Below are 19,347 nucleotides of genomic sequence, written 5' to 3' on the forward strand. Positions count from 1 at the left end.
GCTGCTGTGAGTACTAACAATAGGCATGTTTACGCTTAGTATGATAATTGTGGGAGTGGCTTTGGAGGGAGGCCTGAAGCATGGGAGACTTCTTCCATGTGCGATATTGCGCATCACAAACAGGTGCTTCATGCTGGCTATAGCAGGCTAAAACGTTCTTGTGGATCCTCCAGCGGTGACTTCTGCTTTCACAGCTTTTACCTTCATTGAGGCCTTTCTGTTGTTTTTTAATCTAATCTGTGATGTGACTGCAGAGGCTCAACATGTTTGGATCTTCGAGGAGCACATTGGCACTAGAGAGGATGAGTGGACTCACTGGTTCTACTGGGACAGGGAGGTCGAGTGGACTGGCTCTATTGAGGGTGAACGAGCAGAGAAGTTGAATGTGGAGCTGATCGAGGAGGACTTCAGACAGGTGAGTACAACACATGTATTGTGATGGTTGTAACTGACTGTACAGATGGTTGCTTGTGTGTTTGTGTCTGTAGCTGCTGTGGAGTTTATCTTGTTTACATGTCTTGTTGCTTTGGTGATGTTTAATTAGTCCTATGCTGTTGATTCAATAAAAGGTGTCAGGTTATTTTAATTTATGTGGCTCAATAATGCTTGTTGTTGTTGCACCCACAGCTCTTTTTTATTTATTGTAGTTTTGGCTTTGTTCTGATTAATTCCATTGAGGCTACACTGAGGAGGCCGGTTGTATATTCATAACTGATAATCAGTTGTGTGCACAGGTTGCAAAGTGCCTTCTATTAAAAAAGGATCATTGGTTTTTGACATTGGGCTCTGTGCTGTGATGTGTTGACATGTTAATGCACTTTGTTTGTAGCCTAAATGTGTTACTTAATTTACCAGGTTTATCATATAACATCATCATCTTCATATTTTTCTTCCCTCCACCACTCCTTTCCCTTTTGACTTTTACTAAGAGTATTTTCCTTTTAACTTTTACCTAAATCTATGTAAGAATCAGAAATTGCTTGTTAACAGTGACACCTGTGGCCGTTAAATCAACGACAGTAGACTCAACGTGATTGACAGGCTCATGTTGATTAACTTTAACAACATTAGCCAGCTAAAACCACAATATCACTATATATTTCATATGCTTGGCAGTAATCTTAGTTTACATGTCAAGGTATTTTGCCATCACAGGGTCCGTTTTGATACCCAAAACCGAACGAAGGTCCTTCCATGAATCGAAGGCCCAGCCGATGTTTATTCTAGTTTCCCCCCGCCGTCAGTCACGTTCCTGTTTTGCAAGACAGGCTTCACTAGATATACCTTTTTTGTATTTTGTGCTTCCATGGAGTTTGTGTTAGTGTCTGGTCGTTTGTTGGTGTTAGCGGACTCCATTTCAAACCGAAACGTTATCTATCGTTGCACACTGTTAGCTTTAGAGACTAAAGGCACACGCAAGCACGCATGACATCATAAGCCGTTGGAGTTTCCCAGAAAAAACGGCCCGCATTCTTCACATTAAAAACCCAGAAAGTCGCAGAATGTCATTTTTTAGGTTAGGTTACAACCTGTTCACACATTGGCAATAAAAAAAACGATTAAAAATGTTTATACCTGTAAAAACGTACATACAGTCCCTTTTAAATACCTTTAAAATAACAGTACTTATGCTTGAGTATAGTATTCTAGTACTCTTTCCATCCCTGGTCATTGCTACGTTTACTTATGCGGAGGAAGATCATAATACTGCTTCAACTGTGAAGATCTGCTGGTCATCTGATAGCTGAATCATCCCTGTAGTCCACATGTGTGTATCCTGCCCCCCCCCACCACACACACACACACACACACACACACAAACACACAGGACTTCTACCAATCGATCAGCGCTGCTGACGCTCCCCATTTCAGTGCCTCATGTTGGTCTCTGAGCAATTAGCCTGCTTGCATCCCAGTAAGTACACAGCAGTTTGTGGCTAATCTCCCTCCCTTTTCACTGTCTCTCTTTCCTTTTATCGATTCTTTTATCTTCCGTTGGACATATTTCTTCTTCTTTTTCCTCAGAGTTTGACTGTCTGACATTTATAACGGGAGGTGTGACAGATTTTACAGCTCTTACACTAATACCCTTTATTTGCCTGTAAAGGGGCTATTGTTGGGAAGTCGGTAATGGATGTGTGCGTCTGAGGCTTTCAAATCTTTGTCTGTGTGCGAGTGTGTTGGTATGTACGTGGTGTGTTCATTGCGGTTTGTGTAGATGTGTGTCACAAAGATGTTTCTTTTACAGCGCTGTCGTAAAAAAAATAGAGACATTCATCGCCCCAGAGAGAGGAGCCATATATATATATATATATATATATAGTGTATGTCTGTGACAGTGTGAGCTTCTTTATATGGCATCCAACACAATAATAATACAGTCATATGAATACCCAATGTAAAAATGTATAATGTTCACAAGGTGTCAGAGAGCTGATGATTCAACTTGAGCTTTTTGGTTTCTGGTTTTGTGCCGGATTACATCGTTTCTCTGGTTGTTTGACCTGTTAGAGGTCCGCAAACCTCCGGTATCAGCTGCTTTCCATTCATTTATCTCCAGGAGGAGTAGATGGTAAAGAAGAGAACAAGTGAGAGAGACAGTCAGTTTGTTGTGTTAATTCTGCTAATGGGATGTTGTGTAATCCACTGAGTCGACTGCACCCGTTCACAACGCACGCAAATGTCATCGTGAAAATAAACATACTAAACTACTGTGGAGGAAACTAAAAACAAAATGAAAATCCTCAGTTAACTAATGCAACATGTTGGGCTAACTAACCAGCTACCTCACTAGAAAGACAAACTGACGGATACAGATTTATCGGTTTGCCGCTGCTCAGACGCAAACGAGCACGAGTGCGCCTGCGCAAGCTCGGAGGATGACGTATGACCTGCAGCTTCTATTATAGTTATACGTCACATTATCCCATTTAACCAACGACCTTCTTTTTTTCAACTTTGAGCACAAAATTAAGTTATTCGTCAAAAAGATTTGGGCAAACAATATCATAGAAATGCCAAAATACACTGGCTTTAATAGCAATTGGTACCGTAGTGTAAATAAAACAAGACGTTTCTGTGTGTTTGTGTGCTGTGGAGCTACAGAGAGATGTGTTCAGTGAAACCCTCGAGCCTGTGGATAAACCTCCATTCTTTAAATGATATATAAATACGGCTCAGCCTCAACCAAGCAGGAATCTTTAGTCACAATACAACTTAATTAATTGGAAAGAGCTGGAGATGGTCTGCATTTAGTTTAAAAACTTAGCACAACGTAATCAATGTTTCTTGTTTTATTTTTTTTCAATTGGCAGCCAAAAGACTAATGACACAGCCGCCGTACAGCAGTTGAGTAAACACGACTGAGTCTCCCTGCTGGCGGCTGCACGCAGTGACCTGGGAATGAAGGAGCTCAGTCGTGCTGACTCGGTGAATCTGAACACCACAGAGGCTGGCTTGTCACAGTGCCAACCATTCGATTTGTTTAGAGGCACAATATGGCCATCTTGGCTGTGTGCTGGAAGAGACGCCGGGGGAGCCGCTACTTGCCAGCCAACTTTCTCTTGTCGCTCTTTCTCTCTTATATTTTCACTGCGAGGCCGCACTCTGCAGGGAGCGTTTGAAAAAGGAAATGTGCTTTCATGGAAGATTCAAAGCCGTGATCAAACATGCAATGTTCTCTGAAATAATTCAACATTTTGACACTTTCATTGTCTCCTGCGTGATTTATGGCTTTCAGCCTCACCATATATTCATGTTGCTGTTTTTTTTCCCACAGTTCTGTAAAATATGATTGCTTTTAATACACATTATTTGCATCTTCGGTGCAAAATATCTTAATGAGTAAGCATCTAATGAACCTGTTTGAGTTATTTCTTCTATGATAAATAAAAGCTATTATTATTTTTACATAATGACTGAATTAATCGCTCTGATAACAGGGTTATCGTGAGCCCGATCTGTCATCCTTCTCTTCACCACAACAATAGCAGCTAATAGCAACTGTCAGAAGAATACAAAGCTCATATTAATGTCGAAGTGATAATTTGGCTCCATCAAAACTTCCTCTACCTGAGAGCTGTACGCCGCACAGCAGCAGAGATAAAAGATAGAAACATTTAACCACTCGTGATTAGTCAGAGGCAGATTGCATAATGGGCATACTGTATGTCCGTTTTAAAAGATAAGGCTGGTGTTTTTCTATAGTTCCTCCACAAATATAAATGTTATCGTTAAAAAAAAAGGCAAAGTATTAATCGCAAATTAATCACACATTTTTTATCTGTTCAAAATGTACCTTAAAGGGAGATTTATCAAGTATTTAATACTCTTATCAACATGGAGTGGACAAATATGCTGCTTTATGCAAATGTATGTATATATTTATTATTGGAAATCATTTAACAACGACAAACAATGAGAAATATTGTCCTGAAACCCTCATAGGTACTGCATTTAGCATAAGAAATATGCTCAAATCATAACATGGCAAAATGAAAGCCCAACAGGCAACAACAGCTGTCAGTGTGTCAGTGTGCTGACTTGACTATGACTTGCCCCAAACTGCATGTGATTATCATAAAGTGGGCATGTCTTTAAAGGGGAGACTCGTGGGTACCCAGATAACCCATTTTCATTCACATATCTTGAGGTCAGAGGTCAAGGGACCCCTTGGAAAATGGCCATGACCGTTTTTCCTTGCCAAAATTTTGGAGCGTTAATTAACCTCCTTCGCTACAAGCTAGTATGACATGGTTGGTCTCATGTGAGCTGCCTTCTTGCCCTCCAGTGTTAAACGATTATTACACCTAAGTCATAAAACATATTTTGCCAGTTGCCCTTAGTATCCAGCCATTCCTCACTGTCAACAGCTTTCATTGGGACTATATGTTCAAGTTAAACCTGAGATGTCTGCAGATTATCCAGAGTAACTGAGACATCGCTCGTGGAAAGACACATTGCTGTTGACTTTTTCAAATGCCATTTTGTGAGTTTTGGAGCACCAGAAATCCAAATTTCAACCACCTCCACATAGAGGAGTGGTGACAAAAGTGTCAGCAGAAGATATCTCAAAACTACCTGGCTGGATAGCTACCGCCAGTAAGTGGGAAAAATACTTACTACAAACATATGTTTTTTGGGGATTTATGTAAATTGCCCCTTAAAGTCTTTATTGGTCTAATAATCTTCAGGTCCATAATACAGTAGTTGTTTCCCTGTAATGGCTGAATTAAAAAAAGGGCCATCAGATTGAATCGACTATGCTCATTTGAGTACAGTCGTGCATTTCAGACATAATGAGAATTAATTACAGGTCATTATTAAGTGCAGCCAAAGGTTTCCCTGAGTCTTTATAATCGGAGCTCATTTCCTCAAAAGATTGAATGGATCCATTCAAGTTGTGAGCGAAGCCTTTTTGTCCGACCTTATGATGGAAAGGTACAATACCAACATCAGATAGACGATATATCATCTCAGTCACAAGGTCAGTGCAAAAAAATGGGGCCTTTTGAAATGTGATGTATATGAGCCATTTGTGTATTATTCACAATGTCATTAGTGAAACAATGCATCCTGTTATAAGGCTGTTACTATTACATGCACGTAATCAGTTGTGGAAAGTAACTAAGTACACTTACTCTAGTACTGAACTTAAGTACAATTTTGAAGTATTTATATTTTATTTGAGTATTTCCATATTCTACTACTCTATACTTTCTATATTACTTTCTATTCCACCACATTTCAGATGGAAATATTGTTATTTTTACTGGTCTACATTTATCTGACAGCTACACTTTCTTGTTGCTTTTCAGATTAAGATTTTAAGATAAGATAAAACTTGATTTATGCCGAGGGGAAATTGCCGTGCAGCAGTTGAAATGCAAAGTGGAAAGAGTGACGATATAAAAGATAACAACATACTAAGTATTGGCAAAATGTATAAAATACAATGCATTGTTTTTAATTTGAGACCCTTCACAAAAGAACAGTGTCTTGTCACATGCGTTTTTAAAGTGTTACTTTTACCTTTTATGTATCCTTTCGTAGCCAGACTCCACCGTCTGTTTTTCTATTGAACAAATAAACCTTTTGGAGAATATTTGCGATTTCCTTCCAAATCCAAAATATTTTCATTGCCAGCCAGGGATAGTTTGATGTGTTGAATGGCAAAACATAAAAAGAGAAAATACAATATGTTCTCAGAAAATCTCAGAAAAGCAATTATTCGTTTGAATTCCTTGTTGAAGTTGAATGAAAATTAATTGATTTTGTGATCGACTGCTCTGTGTTTTCTGTAAACACCACGAGAGGTCTAAATGTTGCAGAACATTAATTTGCATGGATGTTGATCAGCTACTGGGGCACGGTGATTGCTCAGCTCGGAAGTGTTTTTGTCATTTTCGGTCCTTTTCTTTCATGTTCTTGCCACCTAGTCAAATTCCATCTGATGAAACTTAAAGCAAGTGCTGTGGTTTTCCACTTGGGAGGCAGAATCTGGGGAATCTGGGGAATTGACGGGGAATGAAGAAAGAAATCTGCCGAAAGTGAAGGAAAGAAACATTAAATGTGGAAGAAGTGGAGGGGTAAACTTTCTATTTACCAGAAGTGTGTTCTGCTAGAATAATTGCCAGGGAGAAAAGACGTGAAAAGGTGTGTCAAGTGTGACCTAATTAGCTGCAGCCGAGACTTTAACCGCCGCAGACTGTCGCTCAAGTGAATCGCAATCGACGGGAATGCAGAAGTGAACTACCTGTATGAATCAGTGGAGAGAAACATGCAGCTTCTCCAGTTTTTAAATAGATAGTGTGCTGGTAAAACGGCATTAACAGGGCTCATAATGATATTATGGATCTCAGCGAGATAAATCCGGTTAATGGGATACAGTTGATCAATACAATTAGAAGCCAGCTTCATCGTTAGTTACACTGATGTCAAAACTTGCGTTTTTTTCCCTCTCTATTCCATTTGATACAGCTCATCATAATCTGCTTTAATTTATTTGTTTGTACTCATCTCTTGCTCATATTTAACAGTATCATTAAAATGTCATACTTGTTCTCCTGTTGTCTTGGCACTGAAGTTGAAACTTTTCCCCGGTAATGGGCTCACTATTGAACATTCACTGGTAATTGAACAGTAATGAACTGTTCTGTGACCTGTGGTGTGTGAGTAATTGATTCTGAAAGTGGTGTTTGTAGGCACGATGTGTGTCTCTGCAGGGGGAGCAGGCACTGTGTAAAAGGCAGCTGTTGTTGCGGCTCCGGAAGGGTTGCCGTCGCAGCTCCGGCCTATAGATGGTGATGCTGCACTTCCTGTCGTTGAGCGGACGCACCATGATCTCACTCTGCTTGGGCTTTTGGGTGATCACACCTCCCAAAATAAAGAAAACAACTGTGGTCAAACGCTGCAGGCGTCGGCCTACTATGGATTTAGGTTTGTTTTGTTGTGTTTGGGGATTATTATGTTACATTGGTATCTTTATTTAGTTGTTAGTCTTCAGGCTGCCTCAGTCTGTCTTCATTGATCTCATACAGTGTTTCTATCTATTTCCTGGTGTATTGATAGAATTTAATTTCTTCCTAATATTTTGACCAATTGATGACTCAACCCGAAAAACAGCGATTGTCCAATTATAGCTTAGAAACCGTAAATTGGCGCGACAGGCCTTCGAACATGTTTCTGTAAGACAGATATTCAGCATTTAAAGAGTTTGCAGGGTGTTGTCTTTTTTATCATCTTTCCACAGCCGAAAACACAACCCCAACAGTGTAAAGGATTGATTGAACCATGTGTCTGTAACAAGCTTACTACTGTACAGTACTATTTACGACGTCAAGGTGCATGCCAGTAACTAACTGCTTTATAGAGTTACAGGTTACCTTAAAAAAGCATCCACTGCGTGGGAGCCAAGGTGCTATATCAGTTTAGCAACAGCAGAGTAACTCTGTCCTGCTCTTTATTTGGTTTGAGGAAGTTTCGTCTCCAGCAACTCCAGCCAAACTTGGGTTGGATAGCACTACGTCTGCCTCTGCCAAACACCGCGGTTATTAAAAATTAAATCTTACGACTGTGTTGCTTGTAGAAGAATGATTTTCTACATTAAACCTTCAAACCAGCCGGGGGTTATGTTCGAAGGAATGACATTTCAATTACATTTTTATTTATAATATTGTACTATAATACAAGGGCTCTACCCCAACGCTGCTTTATTTCCATGTCTTCTGTGGATCATCAGCTGGTGAGGATGCTGCCGTCTGCATCTTGTTTCCGTTCATAGTAGAATTACTTTTTCTCTCTTTGTGTTTACATTGATGAGGACGTGTCACGTCGTCTTTAGGGCTGTGTATCGGCAAGAATCTGGCAATACGATACATATATAGGGGTAACGATTCAATATATTGGGATATATTGCGATACTGTAAGTTGGGCGATATATATTGCGATTTTTAAAAAATGTAATCGTAGGAAAATTGTCATAGTATAAAGAAAACACCAGAAATACACCATTTAAGAATAGGCAAAAATAACACATTTATACTGCAGCAAAAATACTGCATGGTTTTTGCCCCAGACTGCATGTGATTATCATAAATAAATCATAATCTTAAAGGGAGATCTGTCAAGTATTTAATACTCTTATCAACATGGAAGTGGGCAAATATGCTGCTTTGTGCAAATATATGTATAGATTTATTATTGTAAATCAATTAACAACACAAAAAAATGACAAATATTGTCCAGAAACCCTCACAGGTACTGCATTTAACATAACAAATATGCTCAAATCACAACATGGCAAACTCAAGGCCAACAGGCATCAACAGCTGTCAGTGTGTCAGTGTCCTGACTTGACTATGACTTGCCCCAAACTGCATGTGATTATCATAAAGTGGGCATGTCTGTAAAGTTGAGAATTGTGGGTACCCATAGAACCCATTTTCATTCACATATCTTGAGGTCAGAGGTCAAGGGACCCCTATGAAAATCACCATGCCAGTTTTTCCTCGCCAAAATTTTGCGTAACTTTGGAGTGTTATTTAGCCTCCTTCCCGACAAGTTAGTATGACATGCTTGATACCAATGGATTCTTTAGCTTTTCAAGTTTCATAGAATGCCAGTAACTTCATCTAGCTTTAAAACTAGTATCGCACAACATAATATTGCGATACTGGGTGTATTGATATTTTCTTACATCCCTAGTCATCTCGCAAATATTTTGAGGGGTGATTCTGCCACCGATATCGTTGTAAACCGCCTCCACATCGGGCCAGAACACAAAGCTTGACAGGCATAGCAACAGTAACTAAAGGGGGGGATTAATGAATGGACAGTTGCTACCTCCACACACTCCACTACCATTGTTCTTTCTACAAACTTCAGTTTTCTGTCCGTCTTCCTCTCTAAATGTGCAGTGCAGAGTAGCCGCTGCATTAACCTCCCAGTCACCCCCCAGGCTCATCTCTTTCATTGGCCCTTCACTATAATGGCCATAGCGAGGTTTTGCCTTGAGCACAGATGGTGAACAACATGAAACTATGGGGACCATCCAGGCTTATGGCCAACTACTGCTCTTTGTGTGGGCAGGTAAACTGTTTGGAGAGGGATGTGGAATGACAACAGGCCAGACGTGCACGAACACAATAATCTCTCGATGGCCAGATCATTGAATAAAGATATTTGTTTTTGTCTTGCCTCTCGCGAAAAACAAGCAATTGTTTTTTAGAAAGTAAAACACAAAACAAAGGCCTAATCGGCAAGAGAGCTTGTGATTTCAGCTGAAGCTGTTTCGCAGTGTTTTATTCAGCAATTTGTATTGTGGTCAGGTATGTGAAAAGGGGCTGAAATGGATTTGATTGCTTGTGCTTTCAGAAGTGATGAAATTCACCACATATTCCGCCGTGTTGAAGTTATCGTGACTGTCAGTTTGCCTTCATTTTGTTCTCTCTTTGGGAACATTTGGACATGTGTTAGTGTGTCTGAACCCTGTTTGGATTGCTCTATGATTGCAGCTCCAGCAAGGGTCAATGAAACCATGAATACCTACTGTTCACTGTCCGGGCTGAGCTGAGAAAGTTAAAATAATGAGTCAGACAGATCAGTGGAGAAAATGAACGGCAGGTGCCCTTCAAAGAGGTCGCATGTTTGTATGTCGGGAGGCTCCAAAGTACGATGAAATAAAACAGTGAGAATCTGAATAGAGCTGCAACAATGAATTGATTAGTTGTCAACTATTAAATTAATCAACTATTTTGAAAATCCATTAATCGGGTTGAGTCATTTTTAAGAAAAAAGGCAAAATTATTTGATTCCAGCTTCTTAAATGTGAATATTTTCTGGTTTCTTTACTCCTCTATGACAGAAAACTGAATATCTTTTGAGTTGTGGACAAAACAAGACATTTAAGGATGTCATCTTGGGCTTTGGGAAACACTGATCGACATTTTTCACAATTTTCTGTAATTTTAAAGACCAAATTAATCGAGAGAATAATCGGCAGAATAATCGACAATGAAAATAATTGTTAGTTGCAGCCCTAAATCTGAAGTGAAAGTTATTTGGGCATAAAATCTGTTGAGCTTTATGTATAAACAGTACTGAGTAGCCAACCTCCCCAGAACTTAATGAATGCTTGACTGAGTGGAGCAATTACAGGGGATAGCTCCATTAAGCCATTTACATTTGCTCAAAGTTAGATTGCTTTTAATTTGCTCTATTTGGAAAGCTTGAGAAAAATAAAGGCATGTTTGTTGTTGAAATAAGCCAGCTGCATGCAGATGTACAGAAACTGTTAAAATCTCTGTGGTGTCAACATGTTGGCTACGTCACTCGGTGAATAAAAGGCTGTTAATGGTTGACTGACTCATATAGTTCATGTGGCAACAGATGAACGCCATAAAAAACGCAAAAAATTCCATAATAACCTTTCAGCATATTGTAATTCAAGTGTTCTGAGAGATAACTAGACTTCTGCACCTCCTCATGGCTCTGTTTTCAGGCTTTAGAAAATCTAGCCCATGACGGGAGACTTTGACCAATCACAGGGCATTTCAGAGAGAGAGAGAGAGAGAGAGAGCGTTCCTATTGGCTGTTCATTCAACAGAGCAGCTTTCTCATTTTACAGCTAAATAGTACACTACAAGATGTTTCTGAAAACATAAATAGGCATTACAGTAACAGAATATTGATTCATATTTGATCAGTGCTGCCTAGTTTGACCGTTTGATCGGCGTTTGCGAGTGATTGACAGCTGCTCAGAGACGGCAAGGCTCCAGCTCGGCTCTGATTGATTGTTTTCCTCCGGCATGTGAAATATTGCAGATGCCATTAGGAGCACCGGAGGACACAGAAGAACATGATTTTTTTCAGATTATCTGTCTCATGCACTACTGTCAGGATATAGTGACCGTTTTATAAAAGTAACTTTTTAAAATCATATTTGCTCCAACTCTACCCACTGCAGCTTTAAATCCCCTAAATATAATGCTTTATTTATAACATGAGGAACCAGTAAAGCACACGCATAGATCCAGCTGTGAACAGTTTTCATTGGGGAGACTTTCTCGCTCAAGAAATAGCCGCAAGGAAAACTGTCGATGGCGAGGGTTTTGGATGATCCTCAGTAATCAGGATGTTGCCTTTGAAAAGTTGTTGAGTTTTTCAAATTTAAGTTTCTTTTAATGCTTTGAGGAGCAAAAAACAAAATTCTGTTCACCTCCATCATATTGAGGTCATAACAGAAGTTTCAGCAGCAAACATCTGAAACCTAAAACTAAACTATCTGAACGGCTAGACACCACTAAGAGCGAGAAAATGTGTTTTTGTGATTTGGGTGAACTAGGGGTCGAAACAAAATGAATTATGCAGATAATGCATCCTGAACAGATACAAAAAAAATCTGCATTTTTTGCAGATCGTAATGTGGCGCAGTCAGATTGAAATTCACTTCCCATTAATTTCTATTATCTGTTTGCTTCCGGACGTATATTGACCCACCTCCTTCACTTCCTGCAGGACACACAAACTCTCAAGGCTCTCCAATGTTCAGCCTGTTTGACAGAGGAAACAGTGTTTGATAATGTTCTTGTATTTTAACTGCACAGTGAAATAATACAAGCAGAAGAGAAGAAGGGATGCTGATTGTAGTGAGTGCAAAGACTGTGACAAGAGGTTATTGATGGTAAAATGTTCGATAAAACGCTATAAATAGCAACTTTGTGGTGGACTGCTGTTGTTACTGGAGCACACTAACCATGCTACCTCCTGCAGTTTATGTTGGTAAATCCACCCACGCTATTTCCTGTTCCCCTGCTTTTGGCCACACCACGTGAGAAAGCTTTTCCAGGTGGATTTCAGTCTGACGGCAGCTTAACATTTTGCGCAGCATGACAAAGGACGGGAAACTGAGGCGCTGAAGTAAGGGAGCTTCTCAAAAGTGCATGCAAATGGTCAGAAGAGCTTGCCAAATTGTTTGCGTTTTCTCATTGTTGTTCACAGACGCATCATTACATACGTAATCTCTGTTTTTTAAATGATTTTTGCCAATTAAATTCTTACCAACCTCTTGTTTAGGGGTGAAAGAAAATATTGAAAATATCGAGTATCGCAATATTATATTTTTGGATACTGTATCCATAAAAAACAACAACACTGAATTGATTTTTAATGAATAGTTTACATGCAGAGATTAACTCAGTCAATACTTTATTTCATTTGCAAAGATATGTGCCCTTACAGTGAATGTGCCCTCTCAAAGTAATGCTATGATGTTGGATGTCGGAGGGACTGTGATAAATGCAAATTCCAGATCACACTGTTCTGATTGTATAGAAAAGTTAACTATTTTTACTCAGATGTTATGTATATGGCGGTGTGTTCTTTATGCGATGGTAGTTTTCTTAAAATTAGATTAAAAAAATTGCAATATTATCGCCTTGCTTACAGTATCGCAATATATCGCGATATATATTGAATCGTGATCCCTGTGTCATGATTCGTATTGCATCGCTAGATTCTTGCCAATACACAGCCTGGTACATGGCTAAAATATTATATTTTGTTGGCATATGAACTTATTTATTTGTATGTAAGGGATAATGTACAGCTAGCGGGTCATTTTTGTGAAAGAAACCCCGACTGAAAGGGTTTATTTCACAACAATGACCCGCTAGCTGTACATTATCCCACTTATTACACGGCTACTTACTTAAGAAATCAATAATTTGACACAAAAATGGTCCGCCAGAGTCCGACATCAGAACTGGGCCCATAGCAACGGTCTGTTATACATGGCAGCGGTCTGTTATACATGGCAGTGGTCTGTTATACATAGCAACGGTCTGCTATAAAGAAATAACAGACCATAGAACGCCATAATTGACCAATCGGAATCGCGTATTCAACAAAGTCATGTAATAAAAGGAGTAGCAATGGCAGTAGAAAATAAGTTAATGCAGAAAATGAAGAACACGCAATGAATGAATTCAGATACGATCACAGATATTTTTGTGGCATAAACAGAGAGACAGATTTGGATAGTAGCTTTGTGTTACACCTTTAGGGTGAACTGACCTTCTAAGATTGTGGGACAAAGCAGTAGAGACAAAAATACACTTTTATTTCCTTTTTTCAATTGAAACATTTCAACATTTTTTGAAAATGACTCACGCTGCTGCACTTTTACAGCTACCCATCATCTTCAAGTAATCCTTGTGATTCAATGATACTCTTTTTTTTGCTTCGCCCAAACTTTGCGTCATGGAAACTGAAGTTAGAGGTAGAAATATTTGTCATGCATAGTATATAATACAAAGAGGTGGGTTGATCGGATTTAATTACTCCGTGTAGGAAGTGTCAAGTACCTAAATGCTTCTGAGGCAGGCGGCAGATTGGTGAAGGGATTATGATGAAAGTATAGAAACGCTGACAATAACAGAGCGACTTATAGCACACAGCTGGTTGCAGCACACTCGGTCCCTCGGGATGTGCCTGTTTCACTCACAGAAACCTCCAGCTATGCTGTTTATGCTATTGTGCATAACCTCGCTCAGATGATCCTATCAAGTACGACTACAAAGTGCTGTCACGTTAAAAAGTCTGAAAATGGACTTGTAAATGATTTTTAGGGGGGATCAAAACTACATGCAAAGGAGGCACATTCACAACTCTCAGCTCGGTGGAATACACTTTTCCTTGAAGTCCCATTACCTATTGTTACACTTCAGTCATATCTTTAAAACAGCTCCAAAATGCTGTCCAATCGTATAAAATCTGAAAACTGAGCTGTTTGATGTATGCAGCAAACAAAAAAGCTGTCTTCATGACCCACACAGGCAGAGATGGGCGAATTTATTCAGTGCTTTCAGGAACATGATGTTCAGTACTGATATGGTCTTGTGGACGAGGCTATATTTTGCTCAGCAGAGGTGATTAAAAGCATTTTTGAGTCATGAGAATTGCTGCTCTTAGCCTAACGCTCAGCCAAGAAAATGATCTACCTGAGCTTTTTTTTCCTCTATCCCTCTTTCCTCGACTTATGCACTTAGGTTTGTTTCTCTCCTGCTTGTCTGTAATCTCTTAGGTACTCCCTTGTTAAATTCTCCGCAAATTTACCGTCTATTCTTTTCCTGCTTTACCATTAGGGAGAGACACATCAGACTGCACAGACTTTAAACCGTCGCCGGTGGAAGGAGGGGATAGAAGCAGACGGAGGAGGGTGCATTAAAGACTTTAGGAGTGCTCGGGATAAATAATCATATTTCTATGCACCCACGATGCTGGAAAAGCACCATCTGGGACAGGCCATGGATTTGCATTACAATATAAATGGGAAGTTGCTGAAGCTGAAAGGGTGATGTGAAGTCATTCAGCCAGCCCCCTCACTCTGTGACAGGTCGCATCTCCCTCCCCACACCAGGCGCAAGGCACTTTGTTGGCGCGCGGTACGATGGCGTACTTTTTGTCGCTCGACTGCCCCCCCCCATCCACCTCAACCTCTTTTTTTAACACGCAAAGCTCGTCTTTTTTTTTTTTTTTTTTTTTCAAATGCCACATCACCACACACATGGAGCGGCCCGATAGCGTATGCACCAGTGGCTTCTCTTTCAGATGTGATCTTCAGTGAACCCTCTGAGCTCTGTTCATAATACGAGTAGGTGCACAGGAGACAAGGAGCAAAGACGAGGTGGTGTGAGAGGCGGTGCTGGTGGCACGTCGGTACATAATAAAACTGCTATATATTCTGCTATATACATAACCTGCCACACTTTTTTTTATTTGATTTTATTTAGCCTCAACGGGAGATACACAATTTCTTCTTCCAGGAGCACTTTAAATGTGCCCACTCAGCTCAAACACATTACAGACCTTGTTTGTTTATTAAAAAAGATAATTCGACTCTTCATCTAACCGCAGCATTGCCACCGAAATACACATGCAAATGCATTTTCACAAATTAGATTTTGAAAGCTAAAGGGCACAGGTGATTTATGCTTGTTCTATTGCAGTTTGTATTAGTTTGCACCTTTAAGCCTCCATTTAAAAAAACGTCTCGACGCCACTTCGCATGACAGAGCAATGTTGGCAGCAGAGAGCTGTGGATAGGCATCATGTTCAAATGACTGATTCTGCTGTAGTCTGACTCTGAGGACGCACTGAGCCTGCTGAAATACTCTCTAAGTGGTGTACGGTGTTTACCGGTGCCCCGTACGAGCCCTAACCGAGTGATTACGCTTATAGGATGAGCTTGTTGATTTTGACACATTACGATTGTTCCGTTTTTCCCACAGTGGTTGTTTCTTTTGCTTGTCTGATCCAATATTCAAGCAATATGATTCAGACCCGAGCCCGTCTCATGAAACTTTAAACATCACACTTGCCGTAGCACACATTTCGACAACGTACAGGACACTTCTGCTTCTCTCTTATGTATTCATATAAGCAAGTCTCTCACCAGCTTCCACAGTATAAATATGCATGGCAAAACTACATGACATGACAGGAAGAACACAATGTCGAGGACTTTCTCACACTCAACACGAGTCACACGAAACGCGCAAGTGTTTTGACTAAATAAAGCTCAGTTTGTCAAAGAATACATTAACTCCAAACTGAAGGGAATGAAGACGTTTCATTGTTTAGATCTTTTTGTTACATGTTAGCCTCCTGTTGGTTTTAGCAAGAAGTGGAGTGTGTACTTGTAAATTGCACCGCAAAAAGTGACACATAGAGGTGATATGATTGCATGCAAATTCTGAGCACATGTTCGTGAGACAGGTGCTGATTAATTTCTCTCAAATTGAGAAAAACCTAGTGTTTTTTTTTATTTGTATGACTCAGCGTCTCAAACATAGAAAAGAAGAACAGGATCAAACGTGGAGAACAACTTTTATTCTTTAGTTTATTTACACTTGACTGAATTTGAGATTGACTTCTTTCCTCTACTGCACGTATCCATTTAGTTTTACTACTTTATATCTTTTACCACAATGTTTCAATTGTGCAAACCCATAAGAACAGGTTCTGCTTTAATATATATTTCAATATCTTACCTTCACTCATGAAGTCAGGTGAAACGTTTGTTTATAATTGCTTGCTGGGACTCTGCATGGCTGCAACAACAAAATGAAAGATTTATTATGATATAGTAGCTATACCTATGGTACCATGGATATTGACATCTGAATCAATATAATGAAAGCATGCATAGACAGACTAGCCACTCTCTCTCTCGCTCTCTCTCTAAAGGTTCTCTATACGATATTCAGAGCATTAATATAGCATCAAACAACAATTTGTAATGTAAAGATATAGTGGAGTAATGTCTACCTGAGCAGAGAATGAAGTTGCCCTGTCTTTTAGTGCATATCGTGCATGTGAGCGTGCCCCACTGGCTTGATCACGGCTGCCGCTCTGCACTGTGCTGATATGGCGGTTACAGCTGATAACGCCCCGACCGAATCCCGGATTCCCGTCTTGTCTTGTCACCCCAAAACACACATGAACTTTCTAGTAACAATCACATATGCCTCTTTCCCCCTCTCACCTCAACTGAAATGATATCTCCTTCATGTTGCCGGCTTTGTCTCGGCGGTAAATTTTGCGTGGCCTGTCCGACACTAGTTGCTCCGTTAGTGCGTTTATAAACAAACATAAAATGATGTTAATCACGTCATGTCATATTGTTTATTACTAATGCAATACAAGCCGACTCTAGTGCTGTGACGTCGTCGGAACAGGTTGCTGATGTGGGCTACTTTTTAATTTTCCCGAGCGTGTCATAATGGCAAATGCCGGTTCAGCAGTTTGGCATAAAGTCAAACCATGTAGCTTGTACGCCCGACCGGACTGGCAAAACCGGAAATTGACCCAACTCTAGTAAACACAGTTAACTCTGTCAACACTGTTGCTGTTTTTTGCACTGTTTGCACCTGCGGGCCACCGGCTCAGCCGTCGCCATGTTGAGAGCTGTGTGGAAGCAATAGATATGATCTGAATTTGGTATTGAGCACCTTTATGATCCTCACCATGTTTCTTTAAGGAAACAGTAATGGACAGCATTTCCCAGCTTGAATGAAACTGAATAGTGGAGTAGTGGGCTCAGGTACAGAGGTGACGACGGTGACTTTTTCCAATCTATCTGCTTTGTCTGTCTGCAGCTGTGCAGACCTTTCAGTCCAATGTCCCATTGTCTTCTGCTGTGAATCCCGCAAAGTTCTCCCATCTGAAAAAAAAGAAAAGAAATAGAAAGCAAAAGACGGGATAATAACAGCCTTTTGTTGAATGTGGCTTTGAAATATCACATATTAATGGATGCCATTTCAGAAGTGCAGTTGCTGTTAAGTTTGAATAAAATGTGATAAACCTTGCATGGAGAGATAATACTCATTAAAACACGCCCGTTCTGCACTGAAGGGGTAATACATGCATTCAACGTTATACCAAAAGGAAAAAGAAAATGGCAAGAATGGAAATCCAAAATATGAAAGCACAGTTATTGTTTCAGCTTTCAGAACATTAAAAGAATAGATCCACCTTGCTTTGTCCCTCATCTCTGCTCTGTGCTAATTTTCCATAATGTCTGCACTGATTGTAGAATTGCTGACAACTCGGGCGTCTTTGTTATTTTTACCCTCCATCTATCCCAGGTACAGTTTTTCTGTTGTAGCAGTTTCTTTAAACATTTAAGCAGGAGATTCAAACACATCACTTTCATTTTGGAATTATTTGTGCCTGATCAAAAGGATGAAACGAGCAAAAATCACAGACAGCACATGCAATGGCAGCAAAACAAGCTGCTGTTTGAGATGTGTGTGTGTGAGCAGACAAGTCCTGAGCAGCAACAAAACCTGTGCTGTAATCAAAGCACATTTAGACAATAATTAACGGCACATTGTTTATTAAAATAAGATAAAAACTGCTTCCTGAAAAATACATACACACAATATTGTATCTGCATAGACCCACTGGACATTATCAAACATGAATGATGTCCATACATGACGCGGATTCATTAACAGAGAAGATGAAACGTTCCCAGTATGATAAAGTTCCCATTCTTCCCCCAAAGTTTTCCTGTTAATCTGGACCACTGCACTTTACTGAGTTTGGGATTTTGTGTCAGCTCAGCTGATGCTATTCTCAGAGCTGTATTAATTGTTAGCTCGCTCTTTGATTTGCCTCATTTAAAAGGTCTTTGGTTAATTTAATGGATCGCAGAGTGAGCTTTTCAAAGTACTGCTGGGTGTAAAAAATTACAGACAGTAATCACACATCATTAATCTAAAAATACTTCTTAACAGGAGTTGCTTTACTTTAACTCGGTTCTGCTCCAGGGTGACTTCTGCACACATTACTAGCAGACTGGAGGTCAAACAGAGTGAAAATATAATGTCTCATTTTTGTCATGGCTGCGTCCTCTGCATCACATTACAGGTCCTGAATCCTCCTGGACCGATGTTGCCCAGCTGCCTCTCATTGTCCTGGTTACTCCTCAGCTGCTCCCAGTTGCTCCAGTTTATTTCGGCCTAATGCTGCATTCACACGAGGTCGGCAACCTGATAGTGTTTTCAAGCGTTATTCCAAGATGGTTAAAAATACAAAAATCAGACATATTTTTTCATAAAATGTTACAAAATAAACACACAAAACATATTAATCTAAAATATTTCTAAATGTAGAAACATGAACAAAATATTTCTTAACACTCCAGAAGTTATTTGAAGTACTTTTTTAGTTTTTGAGATGTGACATTTATATGAGCAGATCGAGTGCAAAGGCGTTTTTGAGGCGTTTTGTTACGTTCTTCACGTAATGCAACATAATGATGTCATCCCGAGCATACAACTT

General features: G+C 39.8%; 1 long non-coding RNA gene across 1 annotated transcript in view; it reads left to right on the forward strand.

Annotated features, from left to right (window-relative positions):
- LOC141772075 (uncharacterized) overlaps nt 1–19,347 on the forward strand; it is an 84,748-nt gene continuing 65,401 nt past the window's right edge. The window contains exons 1-2 of the long non-coding RNA XR_012594843.1: nt 1–123; nt 255–415. This is a non-coding gene — a long non-coding RNA (uncharacterized LOC141772075). The remainder of the gene's footprint in view (nt 124–254; nt 416–19,347) is intronic.

Source organism: Sebastes fasciatus, chromosome 8 (assembly GCF_043250625.1).
Source record: "Sebastes fasciatus isolate fSebFas1 chromosome 8, fSebFas1.pri, whole genome shotgun sequence".
Classification (NCBI taxonomy): domain Eukaryota; kingdom Metazoa; phylum Chordata; class Actinopteri; order Perciformes; family Sebastidae; genus Sebastes; species Sebastes fasciatus.